We start from the raw sequence: 18,401 nt of genomic DNA, 5'->3' as shown, positions 1-18,401 counted from the left end.
TTTGGTCTCTGTTCTGCCTTCTAAGTAGCTTGCTTAAGAGTGTTTGGTGGTTTTATTAAAAGATTATCCTTGGCCGGTCAAAAAAAAAAAAAAAAAAAAGAGTGAATTTCAAGTTTTATCCTTTATCTTTAGGCCACTTTGTAAGTTTTGTCCTTTATGTTTAAATTTGACGAGTTTTGTCCTTTATGTTTAAAAATCAAGCACGTTTTACCATTTATGTTTAAAAATCAAACACGTTTTGTTCTTTATGTTTAAAAAATCAAGCACGTTTTGTCCTTAAAAATCAAGCATAAAGGACAAAACGTGCTTGATTTTTAAACATAAAGGACAAAACTTGTTAAATTTAAACATAAAGGACAAAACTTATAAAGTGGCCTAAAGATAAAGGACAAAACTTGAAATTCACTAAAAAAAAAAAAAAAGTTGCAACATATACCAAATCAAGCTATGTTAAGGAGTTTTCATGTTTCAAAAAATAAAAACCACAATATACCATAATTGAAAAACAACAACCAACTAGCCATTACCGATATTTTTACATCTTAAATTAAAATGCAAAAACCTACAATAATGCATTCAATTACTGTTTTCTTTGAACGATTTCATAAACTAGGTTTTTCTTTGCTAGTCATGGTGCGGTATTTTACTTTTATATTTTTTATAACTACATTACAAAATTTCTTTTCTAAAATTTAAACTTGTTGCTTTTTTAGATTGATATTTTATAAAAACATGATATATATATATAAAAGTTCTTTCTGAAATGAATATATATATATATATATATATATATATATATATATATATATATATATATATATTCATTTCAGAAAGAACTTTTATATATATATAGGGGATGGTTCAAATGAAAACCACTTTTATTGTAAAAACTCGAAAACTAACTAAAAAAAAGCCTAAAAACACACAAAAAAATTTTTTTTCAATTTTTTTTTATAAAAATCGCTGGTTTTTATATATAAAAAAAACTTTTTTTTCAAAAAAATTTTTTTTTTTTGTAGTACACATGACACATGTGTAGTACACATACACATATGTAGTATTACACATACACATGTGCACTACACAAAAAAAAAAAAAAATTTTTTTGAAATTTTTTTTATATATAAAAACCTGTGAAATTTGGTTTGCAAAAAAATAAAAAATAAAAAAATAATTTTGTATGTTTTTTTTGGCTTTTTTAATTAGTTTTCGAGTTTTCACAATAACTATTGGTTTTCATTTGAACCTTCCCCTATATATATATATATATATATATATATATATATAATCCTATATAGGGTAGGGTTCATGAGTGAACAATGATTTATTTGTGAACAAAATGAACTTATCCTGACCATTGATTTTGTAGATCTAGATTTTTTTCTTTAATGACAAGATTGTAATTATCTTTTGTAACTTACAAGTATTTTAATAGACACAGGGGTATAATTGTATAGTTCTATCTTCATTTAATTAATTAATTTTTTCTCTCTCCTGATTTCTCTTTCCAATTAAAAGAATATTTAATTACATTTTCTATATTTTTTTTTCTCTCACATACTACCTAACTTAATATTTCATAATTTTGAAAAAATACAAACATTATCAAATATTGTTCCAGCTAGAACACCAATTAAAAATTTTTAATTACATTATCTATACATATATGTATTAAATCAACGTTTGATGAAAAGATGTATAGTAGAAACAATATGTAGTAATACACAAATGTATAAGTCTAATATATATCGACATGTATACACTATGTATTTGAATAATACACAGGTGTATACGTCTGGTATATACCGACCCATATACAAAAGCGTATAAATCTGGTTTATAAGTCTAATATATATCGACATGTATACACTATGTATTTGAATAATACACAGGTGTATACGTCTGGTATATACCGACCCGTATACAAAAGTGTATAAATCTGGTTTATACTAACTCGTGAAAACAAAATGTAATAATACACAAGTGTATAAGTCTTGTATATACTGACCTGTATACACATATGTTAAAGATTATAATTTAATTATGTTTAATATTTAATTTTAAAAGGAACATAACAGTTTATTTAAAAAAACATTAGCCCTTCAATCTCTTATAATTAAAATAATAGAGAAACAATTAAAAATGAGAGAGAGAGAGAGAGAGAGAAAGTTAAGAGATGAGAAAATTAAAGTATTTTAATTAAAAGTACTTGGCTAATGTCAATCTTACCCTTTTAATCTAAAAATGATCAAGGGCTAAGATTAGTTCACTCAGTTCACTCTCAAGAAGTTGTTCACTCATGATCCTAATCCTATATATATATATATATAGGGAGCCGCTAGAATGAGAACCACCTCGAGTTGTAAGAACCGCGAGAACTACACCCCACGGAGCGCCGTTCGCCATGATTTTTTTTTACAAGTAGATGTGTATATTATAAACACAGCCGTAAAAAATCATGGCGAACGGCGCTCCGTAGGGTGTAGTTTTTTACACCACAAGTTTGGTGAAAAAAAAGAAAAAAGAAAAAAAATTAAAAAACACCAAACTTGTGGTGTAAAAAACTACACCCCACGGAGCGCCGTTCGCCATAATTTTTTACGGCTGTGTTTATAATACACACATCTACTTGTAAAAAAAATCATGGCGAACGGCGTTCCGTGGGGTGTAGTTCTCGCGGTTCTTACAACTCGGGGTGGTTCTCATTCTAGCAGCCCCCTATATATATATATATATATAGGGTAGATTTCCAGCGTGAACAACCTCTCAAGAGTGAACTGCGTGAACAGATATAGACCCTTGATTTCCTTTTTAGTTGTTAAGGGTAGGATTGTAATTATATAAAAAAATAGATTTAAATCACTATTTTAATAATTGAATTAAGTTACATCTTTCCTAATTTAAATTCATTATCCACATTATGTTTATATATTAATAAAATAATTATCAAAACAAACAACAAATCACCAGATTTCAATTTTAATTTTTATTTCAGATTTCATCACCAGAATTCAAATTTTGATTTTTAAGATCCACGTAACCTTCATATTTCCACGGTATACACATGTGTACTTGGATATAAATAGAACAGTACACATGTGTACTCAGCATCGTACATATGTGTACAGTAATTCACAGGTGTGCATCAACATTCAATACAAAAAAAATTCTGAGATATCACAAAAACAGACGATATACACATGTGTACATCGCATTAAAAAGAGGGCAAAATCAGAATACACATGTGTACATCGCATTTAAACAAATAATTATTTTAATAATTGAATTAAGTTACATCTTTCCTAATCATTGACTTCATTTGTGAGAGATTTATGCAATCAATTTAAGATTGAAATTACACATATACCCTTTTTGTATTTAATTAAATGGAAAAAATGAACCAAATAATTACCATCATGCCACTCACTTTAATCTCAAGATCATAAAAATCAAGGGCCCAGATCAGTTCACGCAGTTCACTATTGGGATTTTGTTCACGTTTGAACCTAATCCTATATATATATATATATATATATACATATATATATATATATATATAAATAGAAAGTGTGTTGTACAAAATGGCTTAACGTACGCTACATACACGATGTGATATTCGCATGTTATAAAATAACATGGATGAAATCGCATGTGATATTTTTTATGAAATCGCATGTTGGTTTTTTGTAACAATTTCACATGTGATAATTTTGATGAAATCGCATGTTGGTTTTTTATAACAATTTCGCATGTGCTAATTTTGATGAAATCGCATGTTAAAAAAACCAACATGCGAAATTGTTACAAAAAACCAACATGCGAAATTGTTACAAAAAACCAACATGCGATTTCAATGTGGGATGAAGATCTGACGGCTGAGATGATCGCATACGTAATGTAGGATAAGGACTCTTGTACGTTTAACCTAACTCTCTCTCTCTCTCTATATATACACACACACACACACACACATATATATAGGATAAGTGTACTGTACAATATTCTTTATCGTACATTACGTACGCTACAATCTCAGCCGTCAGATCATATTCCCGCATTGAAATCGCATGTTGTTTTTTTGTAACAATTTCGCATGTGATAATTTTTGATGAAATCGCATGTTGTTTTTTTTTAACAATTTCGCATGTGATAATTTTTGATGATATAGCATTGATGTGTGTCGGTGTGTATATGTTTTAGATGTATATTTTAAGCCCTTTTTACACTTTTTAGCCAAGTTTTAAATTTATAAACACGATATTCACTAACACTAAACACACATGGGCAAGTGCACCCATCATGGACGTAGTATAGTGTTGGTAAGATACCGAGGTCGTCCAAGGACACAAGAGCTTTTAGTACCGGTTTATCCTCAACGTCTAATCAAATCAAATTGTTAGAAAAAGGTTTTTAAACTAGAAAAATAAAACTAACTAAAATGCTGAAAAGTAAAATAAAAATAAAAACAGATAGACAAGATGAATCACTTGGATCCAACTCGTGTGTAGTGTAACCTTTGATTATTTTCGCACTTTTGCACTTGTTTAAGAGATTATCCTAGTTATTGTAGTAGGCCCCTCTTTTGAAGGCGGCGTTACCCTCAACCCAGTAGTTTGAGTTAGCAAGGATACAATCCTAAAGGGTCGGATTATTGAAAGATAATTAATTAAGTTATTAATGCATAATGTGGTAGGCCCCTCTTTTGAAGGCGACGTTACCCTCGGCTAAGTAGTCTGAGTCAGCAAGGATACAGTCCTAAGTAGCCGGGTTAAAGTTTTAATAGTAGTTTAACTTATGAGGGGATCAAAGAGTTTGGACCCCCGCCATCCAATACCGTTGGGTATTGAAGGAGGTCCTACTAAATTTGACCCAGGTCCTTTGAAGGATCTATACACTGAATAATGACAAGACTCTTACCAAACCGTTCCCTTAACCCCCGACCAAGTAGCCAACATACCTCCATATAGACCGTGGAGATATGAATGGTGAAAATCTTTTATTTTATATAGATAGTAAAATAATGCCAAGACACCACGGACAAACGATAAGGAAGAATCACCTTTAACATAAGAAACTAGTAATTAAAGTCATTAATACAAAACCAATTAAAAAGTGCAAAAGATTAAAAATAAAAAGTATTACACTAAACACTTGTCTTCACCAAGTGATGTAAGAGACTTAGGCAAACATGGCCTTTGATTGTCAAGAACTCTTACGATCAATCTTGGATCCTGAGACGACTCACACACTCTATGATGGACAATGGATGATGGTGGTGGGTGATGGTGTTGTGATGGTGGTGGGTGGTGGGTGAAGTGTGAGAGAGGTGGTGTACCAAGGGATGAGTTGCAAGAGCTCCAAGCACTCCTATTTATAGGCTGAACAGAAGCTCGGGCACGGCCCCGTGCCCATCCTACTCTCTTTCTTCATTAAATGCATTTTCATTAAATGCATTTTGGTCTACATTAGTTGACCACGCCCCCGTGTCCGCTGAGCACGACCCCGTGTGCAGAAGCATATCTGTACTATCAAGATTTGCCTAGATTTCGCGAATCTTATAGTTGACCACGGCCCCGTGTCCGCTGAGCACGGCCCCGTGGTGGGCAATAGAAGCTTCTACCACTTTGTCTTTTCTGCTGACACTTAGGCACGCCCCCGTGCTCACTGAGCACGGGGCGTGTTCAGGCTTCTGTCTTCTTGTTTTGCTTGGGAAGATGCTGTCGGGAGGTCGGGCATGCCACGTTTGTTCATTTTCTTGTATTTATGTTAGTTTTAGCTGCCTTTTTGCTTCTTTTGTTCATTTGAGCTCATTTAATCCTGAAAATACAAAAGGAAGATAAAAGCACACTTTTTCCAACATTAGTACTAAAAAAGGGTTAGTTTTATGCCACGATTGATGTTATTTATATGTTGCATTTTGTGCACATCAAATACCCCCACACTTGAATCTTTGCTTGTCCTCAAGCAAAACTCTTTATAATGTGGCTTTTTCACTCCCAAATGGAATGGGTAGAAGAGAAGGTTTTTGGGCTTGTCCTAGAGTGTCGGGATTTCCAAGATTCTTTATTTAAGTTTTATTTTTACTTATTTACAATCCTATTCGTCATGATTTATTAAAAACGTTTCACAGGATAAATTACTTATTAGGGCATAACATGCCTTTTTTAAAATTCCATTTATATACAAGTTCACATACCTCACGGGGGATCACTCAACACTCGGCCGAAGGTGTATTTTTAGTGAATCACTCGAGAGCGGCATGGAACTTACTCCTACCATAAGCTTGCCAAGCAATCAATCCTCCTCCTTTTTAACTATATACCTATGTAAGTATCAAGAGGACTTTTTGGGTGAAGGGTTAGGCTTGTGCTAAAGGTGGGTGGTTGGGTTAGTGGTTAGTGAAAGGGAGAAAAGCGTAAAAAGCGTCGGTTTTTGAAAGACTTTTTATTTTTCACAATTTTATTTTATTTTGATGAACCATTTCTTTCAAACAAAGTAATTTTTTTTGATGAACTTGTTTGTTTATTTGGTTTCATCATCAATATATATATAGGGGAGGGCTATATAGAAAACCCTATATATATATATAAAACCCTAGAAAACCCAACCTCCCGACATTTTTTTTTTTGAAAAAAATAACACATGTAATATACACGTTTTTAAGAGTTTTGGGCCAAAAAAATCAAAAAAGCGGCGAAGGAATGATTTAAAAAAGAAATCAGCAAATTTCTGTCTTTTGTGCCTAACACATGTTAGGCAACCGGACATTGCTGAAATTTGTTTATTTTTTTTAAAACATCCCTTCGGCGCTTTTTTGTTTTTTTTTTTTTGGCCCAAAACACTTTAAAACATGTATATTACATGTGTTATTTTTTTCAAAAAAAAAAAAAAAAAATATATCGGGAGGTTGGGTAAAAATGGGGGGAGATTTGAGTTTACAGAGTTTTCTAAAAATTTAAGGTTTTTCTTTCTAGCCTTCCCTTATATATATATATATATATATATATATATATATATATATATATATATATATAGGGGAAGGTTCAAATGAAAAACACTAGTTATTGTGAAAACTAGAAAACTAACTAAAACCCACTAAAAAGGAGGGAGGGAAGACTTTTAATGAAGGAGGGGTAAAATTGGAACAAAAAATATATAACTTTTCAAACATTTCTCATTTCTCCATACGTTATCATTTTAAAAAAAAATGGCACCATAAGATCACAAATTTTCTTATCTTTCATTCAAGTATATTCGAGCATATTTTTTATGACATAAAAAAAGATTTATGGTGTCGTCTTGTTTTCAATACTATTATTATAGTAGTGCACATGTGCAATATAACATGTACTACAATGTACATTACATGCTTAAAATTAGTTTTTTAATTCTAGTTTAGCCTTTAGGGTTAGTTTTTTTGGAGATTTAGGATTAGGATTAGGTTTTTGGGTGTGGGGGGAGGGGGGTTTAGGTTTTTTGGGGGTGGGGGTGGGGGGGGGGTTAGGTTTTTTTCGGGTTTATGTTTAGGGTTTAGTTTTAGGTTTTCGGGAGGGTGGGGGGTGGGGGGGGGTTTAGGTTTTTTTTTTTTTGGGGGGGGGGGGTTAGGCTTTTGGTGGGAGGGTGAATTTAGGTTTTGGGGGGGGGGGGGGGGGTGGGGGGTTTAGGTTTTTGGGGGGTGTCGGTGGGGGGTGGGTTAAGTGGTTTAGGCTTTTCGTATTAGTGCACATGTGCAGTACAACCAAATTTTTTTTTTTTTTGAAATTTTTTTTCCATATATAAAAAGTAGCGATTTTTCTAAAAAAAATTGTAAAAAAAAATTGTATGTTTTTTAGGTTTTTTTAGGCTTTTTTAGTTAGTTTTCGAGTTTTCACAATAAAAGTGGTTTTCATTTGAACCATCCCCTATATATATATATATATATATATATATATATATATATATATATATATATATATATATATATATAGTAGGAGTTGGGTGAAAAGTCTATTTTTCCTAGAAAGTCTAGGAAGGAATAAGAATTGGACATGTGTCAATGAGGGATTTTAAGTAGAAGCGCTATCATGTAATTTCACATTTTAATTTTATTTTTGGAATGTATCTTCATTAAATAAAATTCCTTGATTTTCGGAATTTTTATTATTTTCGAATTCAAATCTGGAAGTCAATGTGTTCATTAACTAAAATTCCATGTCACATTACATTGCATATTCCATTGTTCAGAAGATTACTGGAATTTATCAGCATGTTCTTGGTGCTGTGTTTTAACAGTTTACAGGGATAAAGCCAATTTTTTTTATAGATCCCACAATATAAAGATGGTAAAACACACAGGGTATGAATCTGATTGCTGTTAAAACACAACTGTATGAATCTGAATGCTAAAACACAACTGTATGAATCTGATTGCTGTTAAAACACAATTGTATGAATCTGAATGCTAAAACACACGTGTATGAATCTGCTTGCTGTTAAAACACAACTGTATGAATCTGTTTGCTGTTAAAACACAACTGTATGAATCTGAATGCTAAAACACAACTGAATGAATCTGCTTGCTGTAAAAACACATCTGTATGAATCTGGATGCTAAAACACAATTGTATTAATTTGCTTGCTGTTAAAACACATCTGTATGAATCTGGATGCTAAAACACAACTGTATGAATCTGAATGCTAAAACACAACTGTATGAATCTGCTTGCTGTTAAAACACATCTGTATGAATCTGCTTGCTGTTAAAACACAACTGTATGAATCTGTTTGCTGTTAAAACACATCTGTATGAATCTGAATGCTAAAAACCCAACTGTATGAATCTGCTTGCTGTTAAAGCACATCTGTATGAATCTAGATCCTAAACCACAATTGTATGAATCTGCTTGCTGCTAAAACACAACTGTATTAATTTGCTTGCTGTTAAAACACATCGTCAAGAAAACGGAGATGATAAGAACAATATTTGAATGGTGATGATGAACTCGGAGATGGTGGAGATGGAGAAGTGTTTTAATTTGATCCGGTGCTCTCCATCGTTTCTAAAGTTATCTTATTCCATGATTGTAGTTATTTTTGGTAGGGATTGGGGTTTCCAAGATGGGTTTAGAGAGAGAGAGAGGGAAAATCGCTTGAATTTAGGAACTGGGCGGTTATCTAATTGATTTAAAACACGGCATTGACAAAATTGCCCGTACTCATTTAAAACAATCAATTAATTAAACTCAAATATTACAAGATTGCCATTGATTTAATCTCAACCCTTAAACACACCAATCGGATGGACCAGATCGCTTCCTTGACTTTCTAGGAAAAACACACTTTCCGTGCGAACCCTACTATATATATATATATATAGCCATAAGAAAAACCGAGCTTTGTTACTAAAAGAAAGGGTTAAAATAAAAAGGTTTAGGTGGGTAAAAAGAGTGATTGTTTTGGGTTAAGAAATGAAAAGGTTTAGGCTCAAAGGGGTTAACTAGGGGGATTTTGGGTAGGTGGTGAAAAAAATGAAAAATAATGGTGTAGAAAGAAAAAGGGTTAGTCCTAATGCCTCCATCATTTACTTACTTGGGTTTAAGTTGGTAAGGATCGGGAATGCATTGTCGTGGCAAGTTCTAGAGTCGTAAGAACCAAGCGGCTATTCACATAAGAAACGAAAAATGAGCATTTAGTGTAAAGATATGTATTTGTATGCTCAATAAAGGCTCAAAACTCACGTTTGTGGGAATGGGTTTTTATGTGATCAAGTATATATAATCAAATTTTAACTAAGCTTGTCATGCCGTTTCATAATTTTCTTATGTTGGTTCTTTTTATCATGACGCTATCGGTTGTAAACTTGTAAAAATATAACCTTTTTTAGAACTTGAAATTCCCAACTTAAACTTAGACAAGTAAAAAAAAATGAAAATTTTTGAAAAAATTTGGGGTGATTAGCGGTTCCAATAGAGTTTTGTGTAAGGCTTGTTAATTAGGACTTGCAAGATTCAAAGTTTTAGTACCCCCCCTCACACTTAAATTACACATTTTCCTTAATGTGTCCCAAAAATAAGTTTTTAGCTTGATTGAATGTGTAAAAGGATGTTAAAAGCAAAATTTTATGTTACTGGCACTCTGGACACAGCCCCGTGTCGGATGGACACGACCCCGTGTTCAGCTGCCAGTAACGAAAACTTACAGAAGGTGGACACGGGGGCGTGTTGGCTGGACACGACCCCGTGCCTGGAAAAAATCTGCAGAAAGTAAACAAACAGCAGGTCTGGGAGGTGGCCACGGGGGCGTGTCGGTTGGACACGACCCCACGTAGACAGTCTGCAAGGTTGAAAAACAGGTTTCTAGCTTCGGTTTTCCTGTTCCGGCTTTAGTAGTACTAATGTTCAGTATTCTAAGCCTCGTATGTACCTGTTTTATCAATAAATACCACACCAAACAATACCAAACATCCTTGATTACCAAGTTCAACATCCATGTCACAAAGTAAAAGAAAAACAAATGCAGAAAAATAAAAAGAGTTAGGGAAAGTAAATTGTTTAACACTCGACACGCAGGCCGGAAATTGTTTGATAGAAAAAGGGGGTTTAACATGTGGGATCACCAACCACCTGTTCCTGCTCCTACTCCACCCGCCTAGTCCGTGTCTTCATCACTGTCCTCGTCATAACCTCCTCCTCCATGCCCCGCCATGTACTCCCGGATGCTTCCGATGTCATCTTGGATATCGGAGATGTTTCTTTCGATGGCCCCGACCCGGTTATACGTGTTGTTAGCGAGGTTGTAGGTGTTCCTGGTGCACATAAGGTTTTCCTACAAAAGATCATGCAAACTCTAAAACTTAGGAAAACCACCTCCTTGTGAGGAGGATTGGCCTGGATCACCGTGAGGGTGGTATTGGTAGTGGGGAGGTTGTTGAAACTGTGGAGCGTGAAGGACTAGTGCCTCTTGCGGGTTCCATGCATGCCCTTGCATCCTCTGAAAGCTAACTGACCCGTCTTCCGCCTCATAGATTAGGTTCATGGAGCGGCAGATTGTACATCAACTCGTCCCGACCATGGGCTCCTTTCGAAAGACCTAGGTATGTTCATGAAGTGCATGAAGAGGCGGTACACCCATCCCCCGAAGAAGATAGGGGTTGGTGCATGAGCTAGCCGGTTCAGATGCATGTTTCGGAGTAGGAGAAATGGAACATCGAGGTGTCTTCGGGTATGAATGCAGTGAAGGACTATCAAATCTCTCAACCCAACAACGCCACCACTATCATGCCTTTGGCTTAAAGAGTAACCGAGGACCCTATGGATGTATCGGTAGAGTGGGTCCCTCAACTTGGTACTCTTTGTGCTGCTTGGGTTGTAGTGCCCTTCACCAATCTGAGCCCACGCGGCTTGGCGCTCGTTCTCATCCAAATCTCGCACCCCTCTGGTGTTCTCTTCACTTACCGAATCCTCCTCTGTATATAGCCCGACTATTGCCCCGAATTGTGCCACTGAGATCGAGTACTTCGTTCCACCACATCGGAATGCCACCCCATCAATGTCGAAAGGGTCGCACCTTGAATTGAAAGTGATGGTGCTATAGAACTCCATAGTGCACTCATGGACGGAACGAAGTCTAGTGGTTAGGGCAATCCTTAATGGGCCGGTAATGAGGTTGTTAAACCGGTCAAGTTAGTTCACCGTGGCTAAGAGATCCGTGCACACTTGTCTTGGGTATTCTTCCGGTCTTGTTTGAAGTGTGTCATATCTGGCCCTAGCATCGAGCTCGTTTGCGTTGAATCTTGTGAACTTCTTCGACATCTGAAAGAATACACCAAAAGTTAGCACGAAATAGTGAAATTTTTCGGAGAAAACTGAAAACAGTGGGCTGGACACGGCCCCGTGCTCAGCGGGCACGACCCCGTGTCCAGGTGTCTGTTACTCAAAAATTCCATTTTTCGACCTGGTCTCGAAAACTTGAAAATTTTTGGTCAAGTATGTGTGGTTTCCCCCGAAAATGAAACCCCAAGTGCCGTTTTTCCTAAAACAAACCGTTTACCCCTTCAATTTTATTTTTTTTGGTTCAAAAACAAGGGTTTGGGGTTTATGTGAGAAATCGGGCAAATCTATCAACAATACAAGTGGATTTACTTTCCATAACACTAATCTATACTAATGCTATCAGATCTAAGCAAAAATTTGAGATTTGATCCGGATGAACTTCAAGAACCCTAGATTTTTCCCCAAATTTTTGATGTTTTAACTACACGCAAGTAACTAATCTAACTACTAATGATGATAGAATTATACCTTGATGTTGTTAGAATGAGAGGAGACATCGAAAATCTGTGGAAAATCACCTGGACTAGAGCGTTTTGCGGGGAAACGGGGCGTGTGTAATGATGTAACTGTTATGAAAAAGGGGTTTTATCCCGACAGATGCGCGGACACGGCCCCGTTCCGAGCAAAGTTTTTTTTTATTTATTTTTATTTTTTATAGTGCTCGTGTGAGTGCCCTGTTTTCCCAAAACTCGGTTAGAAGACTTACCAGTTTCGATGTTCATCCGCTTGTTCTTAACCTACCAGGTATGATGTTGATGCCTTTATTCGTCAACCGTTCGAAGCGAGATTTCTTCCTCCTCATCCTCAATGAATCCTTGATAGCGTTTCAGCCGTTGGCCATTGACTTTGAGTGGAATACCATTCCGAGATTTAATTTCTATTGCACCGTGAGGAAAAATATGGGTGATGGAAAAAGGTCCTGACCACCTAGATTTTAGTTTACCCAGAAATAATCGAAGTCGTGAATTAAACAATAGAACTTGATCTCCCACTCGAAATTCATTAGGTTTAATGTGTTTGTCGTGTAAATTTTTCATTCTTTCCTTATAAATTTCAGAGTTAGAGTATGCATAATTCCTTAATTCGTCTAATTCATTTATTTGACAAAATCGATTTTTACCTGCAATTTCTAAATCCAAGTTTACATTTTTTATTGCCCAGTAGGCCTTGTGAGCTATTTCTACCGGCAAATGACAACTTTTTTGTTGGTGCAGTCATCTGTCGTCTTCGTCTTAATATCGAGTCTCGGGTTCGTTGCGGTTTTTGGATCAAACATGATGTCATCATCATTGATGATGACATCACAATGATGACATCATCATTGCATAGCTTAACAAAAGACTATGAACGATTACATCAACATTTACAAGTCCCATAAAAGACAAAAGACTTGGAGGTCCAATTAGAAGCTCACATTTGAGTGGTCCAATGAGAAAAGGCATATGTATGGTCCAATCGTTTGAAAAGTGTAACATTTAGGTTGACCGTTTGAATTATATATATGCTGACCGTTTGAATGTAACCGTTTGAACATGTATGTCCGTTTGAGATGTTTCAAACGGATAGGGTAGTAGTATAAATAGGCTGCATGTCATTGTCATTTGTAACGGTCAGACAAAGTAATACCGAAGTGCTGCCGGTATTTCCTCTCGCTGTAAACGTTGTCAATGAATGAAAAAGAGGTTTAAAGTGTAGTTCAAGCTGTTTACTAGTGCGTTTCTTAGTTTCCGCCTCTGAAACGTACGAGAGCTCTTCCGAACGACTCATTTAGGTCGAAACCGATCCTACAACTAGAGCCTATCCTATCCGTTTGAAATCCTCAAACGGACAACAATTCAAACGACACAACTCAAACGGCTAGCTTAGGAAGCTTCCTTTCAAACGGCTACCTTCTTTTTCATACGGTCAACTCTTAAAATGGATCTTTATATGGCATCATTTGATTGGACCATCAATTGGTGACATCTAATTGGACCTTCATCATTGTTGTCTTATATGGACTAGTAAACTCTAACGGCCAACATCAATTTACATCATGATGTCACATGTGATGTCATCAAGGTGATGTCACATGTGATGTCATGCTTGAACGGATCCGCAACGAGACCGAGACTTGATATTAAGACGAAGACGACAGATGACTGCACCAACAGACTCCCCCTCAGATGTTGACGAGTCTTAAGTATCGAGTCTTCAACGACTTCAGTCTTTATCAGTCTTTTCATCATCATCAACAGACTCTTCACGACCAATTTCTACTCGGATGTCTTCAGACTCCCCCTTTCGATATGCTGGGATCGCAGCCTGGCTTGTTGAAATCACGCAATCTTCAGGTATCGGAACCTGGCACTCTATCTTCATATATCCTGCACATTCTCTACCCAAAAATAAATTCTCTGATGATAACTTGTAAAAACAATGTCACCAGCTAATGAACCATTTGCAGGAATAATACAATCAAAGAATGATTTTACAATGTTAATCTTTGATAAACCACTTGAAAATATATTTTAGTTTTTCAAAAACCACACACTCTCCCAAACCATCTGTTCATCATGTTTAGCACTCGGAACTTTGAAAATTAGCTCTCCAACACCAGTTGTCGAAAATCTTTTTGAATTTTTCAAAATTTATGCTAAAACACACTAAAAATCTTTTTGGAATTTTTAATGTAATGAAATGAAATGCAGAGAAAACAAAATATTTACAAACAATATTTTTGTGAGTTTGTGTAAGAGGATCATATCAGTTTTTGACAAATCACTAACACCATTAAGCTTTAAACATACTCAGTTCTAAACAATTTACCTAGATTGTCAGTATACTGATCCACTTTAAATTTTCACACTAATTTCAATCGATTCGAGATACGATATTAATGTTTTAAAAACTTTAACTTAATTGTGTATCACTCCACTTGAATATACTCCTGTTTTTAGATCCCAATATTCAGTCTTACAGGTGAGTATACCACAGATGATATCCGTAAAGGGGTTATGTGCGAGGGCCATGAGAGCTCAGGTCGATACTTCCGTATACGCAGAGAGATGACGGCTTCGACTTTAGGTGGGTCCCCTTTAGAGGATCTTTTGATTACAACAGCAGCGACTATCAATTTTATTGTTTCATCAGCTTGCTGAGGGCGATGCTATGTTTCAAGCATTTTGCGAAAAGTATTATCCGGGGACTAGGTCAGTACTTCCATACAGCAGAAGTCCCGGGATAATACCCCAGATATCACTGAGTATAAAGACCTAGTATCTCAGAATACGGGACCTTTCAAACAAGATTTCAGGGGTTACCCATATATTCAAGAATAGTTACCCACGAATCAAGCAAGTTTGAATTAGGTTTATATCTCATTTCAATTTACTAAATGTGCAAAAACCTACTGACACATCCGTAGTAAGATTGTTTATCACTTATAAACTTTCCAATTCTTTAGCATGTTGTGATAGTCCACTGATGTACTATCATTTCCTCTTTTTCACAACAAAACTCATTTTTGATTTTATCATGTTTTTGGCTTTTTCAAATTTTCTAATGTTTTTGGATTTTCTGAAATTTTCTTACTCCCCCTAAAATACAAACACATTAACGAAAATATGAAAACAAACTGTACAGAAACATGACAACCGATATCAAATCACCTCAAATCGCCATTCACTAGGCATAAACAATCAGAACTCCCCCTATCGACAAACTATTTTCCCATTTAGATTTCAAAACACTTAAGTTTGTTTTAATCAAAATGGTTTTTTTCAGAAAATAAGTTTGATTGATTTTATCACTTGTAGATTTAGCAAACAAATGTTCGGGGATGTGGTTCATCATCTTGTCTTCCAACCAGATGTAGGAAAATACAAGTACAAATTAATGTCCTTGATTTACCATTTGCAGTTCAGAAACCTCTGTACCACTTGTAAGAAATACACAAACAAACCTTTTTACCGATTGTATGATTGACGTTACCGAATAAAACTTCAAGAAAGATGCCGATTCATGCTCCACGCTTACCAACCTGGGAGCTCCGGCAAGTCCTGAGACTTACTGTTCATAATATGTACCATCTCAGTCACAAACCAGGGATGGTTCAACCTTTTCTTTCTTTGTTTTCTTCTCATAAAATTCTTTAACCCCTTTGACTTTTCGATCAATCATCTTGCCAAAAATATGTTTTACCTTGAGGTTAAAGACCTTCTCAGCATCAAAATCCTGTTTATCATTATAAAATTGGTTAGAAATTTCAGTTTTACCAATTTTCTTTTTATAATTCTCAGCCCGAAGTGATGGAAATTCCTCATCATTCACAATCGGAACTGATTTTTCATCTTTTACATCAGCTTCACATTTTGAAACAACTTGTGGCTCAACTGACTTTGTGGAATCAGTTTCATCGCCCGAAGATAGCTCCTCTGATTTTGACTCATCAGAATCATTGCTAGAGCTTTCACCAACCTTCTTAACAACCCATTTCTGGTTGTCAGATTTGGCTCTCTTCTTGTAAAACTTGTTCGAACTCTCACCAATTTCAAATATAGAATCTTGAAACAATTTTGTTCTATCAATTGGTGATTCGAACGCAAGCACTTTCTCTTTGACTTTATGAAATACTCCCTGTTTTGATTGTATTGCATTAGAACAATCTTTTGCAATATGTCCAATAGTGTTGCATCTGAAACAGGTTCTTGTATCTCTCTTCTGTTCATCTTGCTTCTTCGCAAGGAACTCACTAATTGATTCCCTCCAGAAACTTGTCTTTTCTTCTTCATCAGTTGATGTGCCTGAAACAAATGACATTTTGGATTTAAAATCACGAACATATTTTTCATTTTTCTGTTTGACCCGGAGTGCTTGACTCAGACTCAGACTTTGACTCTGACGCGGACTCCGACTTTGACTCCTCTATCTCATCGTTTTCTAACACATGATCCACGACTTTCTTCATTAATTGAGACTGTTGATCAGTGTCAGACGATGTAAACACAACATCAATACAATCTGGTAGATTTACTGACGACTCTGACTCCCACTGTAAATTTGTTGCCTTTTTGACTCTTTCATCGTTTGGGTATCTTGGCAAATATCCATTTTCCAGCGGGGGTGGACACTTGTTATAACTGACACCTTGCTTCTTACCAGATGTCGTCTTTTTAGTGTCTTTTTCCTTGTCATTCTTCTTCTTGTCAGCAATCTTTTCATCAGCACCTTTTCCAGCTGCTTTCTCTTCAGTTACCTCATCATCTTCCCATACCTTCATACTTTCAACCGTCGGATAAATCCTGTCAATAACATAGGAAGTACATGAGTAACTTTTTAACAAACGATTAACTCTCTCTGTTTCAATTCTCTGCAGCTCAAGTTTCTGTTCTAAAGCAGCACACTTCTCAATATAGTTGTTTACAACTTTCTGCTTCGTCATAAACGCCCCCTGAAGAGTCTTCATTGCTACAGCTTGTTCTTTACTCGTTTGATTGTACTGATTCATCGTTTTATTCAGCACATCGTAAGACTCCTTCAGACTGTTCAAGTTGTAAATCAACGTGCTATTTTGCTTCTTCACAACTTCACAATTCTCACACTTCACTGGAATCTTTTTTGCATCAACTTCTTCCTCAACCTTGAATTTAGGCACTTCTTTCACCTTTTGTCTTCTCACCACCAGAACCTCTTTATCATCACTGCTCACCGGTGTCTTGATCTTTTTCTTCTTTTTCTTGGCTTTTTCATCTTCACTATCACTTTCAGCAAGCAGTTTCATATCTTCTTTATATTTTCTTGCCCAATATTCCGTATCATCATCACTATCATCTACAACCTTTGCTGTAAAAGCAGTGTAAGCTGTAGTTTGATCAGGAATACAATCATCCCAGGTAAAATTTGCCCAGCTAAAACCCTCTGGTAATCTCTCATCATCTTGATCAATTATCAAAGCACTACCATCCCTTCTTTTTCCATACAATCTATCACTATTACCCACACAAGCTCTTTTTTCAGAATCTTCAATCACATCTCTTCCATGTGCAGTTTGAGCTTGATGTTTATGTTGTTGAGATGATTGTTGACCAACTTGGTGATAAATGGCTTTACGATAGTAATCATTGTTGTTGTTGAACGGATTTTGAGCTCCACTTGCTTCACGGTTAGTGCACTCCCTCTTGAAGTGTCCTTTTTCCCTGCACCGAAAACAAGTGACTTTAGATTTGTCGAAACCTAAAGTAGAAACATTCGCATCACGAAGATCATCTCTCCCTGTGATTTGTTTGAATTTCTCAGCTCTTCGTAACACGCTAGCCAGACACCATTTTATGTCCATCAGCTCCATCTCTTCAGCATCTATCTGGTCGTAATCTTCTTTGGTTAACATTGGATTACCAATACGACCTGCAACAAAACAAGTATAAGATTCCAAAACCATTCCTAATAAAGACATTTGGTTTTTGGAAACTTCCTCAGAATAATCTTGATCATTTTCAAGATTTAACACAATGTTGCATTGTAATTTTCTCCCATTCTTAGTTGCAGAGATGTTTGGATCGAAAGAGCTCTCGTACGTTTCAGAGGCGGAAACTAACACCGGACAGATCGAAT

This window comes from Helianthus annuus, chromosome 4 (genome assembly GCF_002127325.2).
Source record: "Helianthus annuus cultivar XRQ/B chromosome 4, HanXRQr2.0-SUNRISE, whole genome shotgun sequence".
NCBI lineage: Eukaryota > Viridiplantae > Streptophyta > Magnoliopsida > Asterales > Asteraceae > Helianthus > Helianthus annuus.
Note: the sequence above shows the minus strand (reverse complement) of the source record.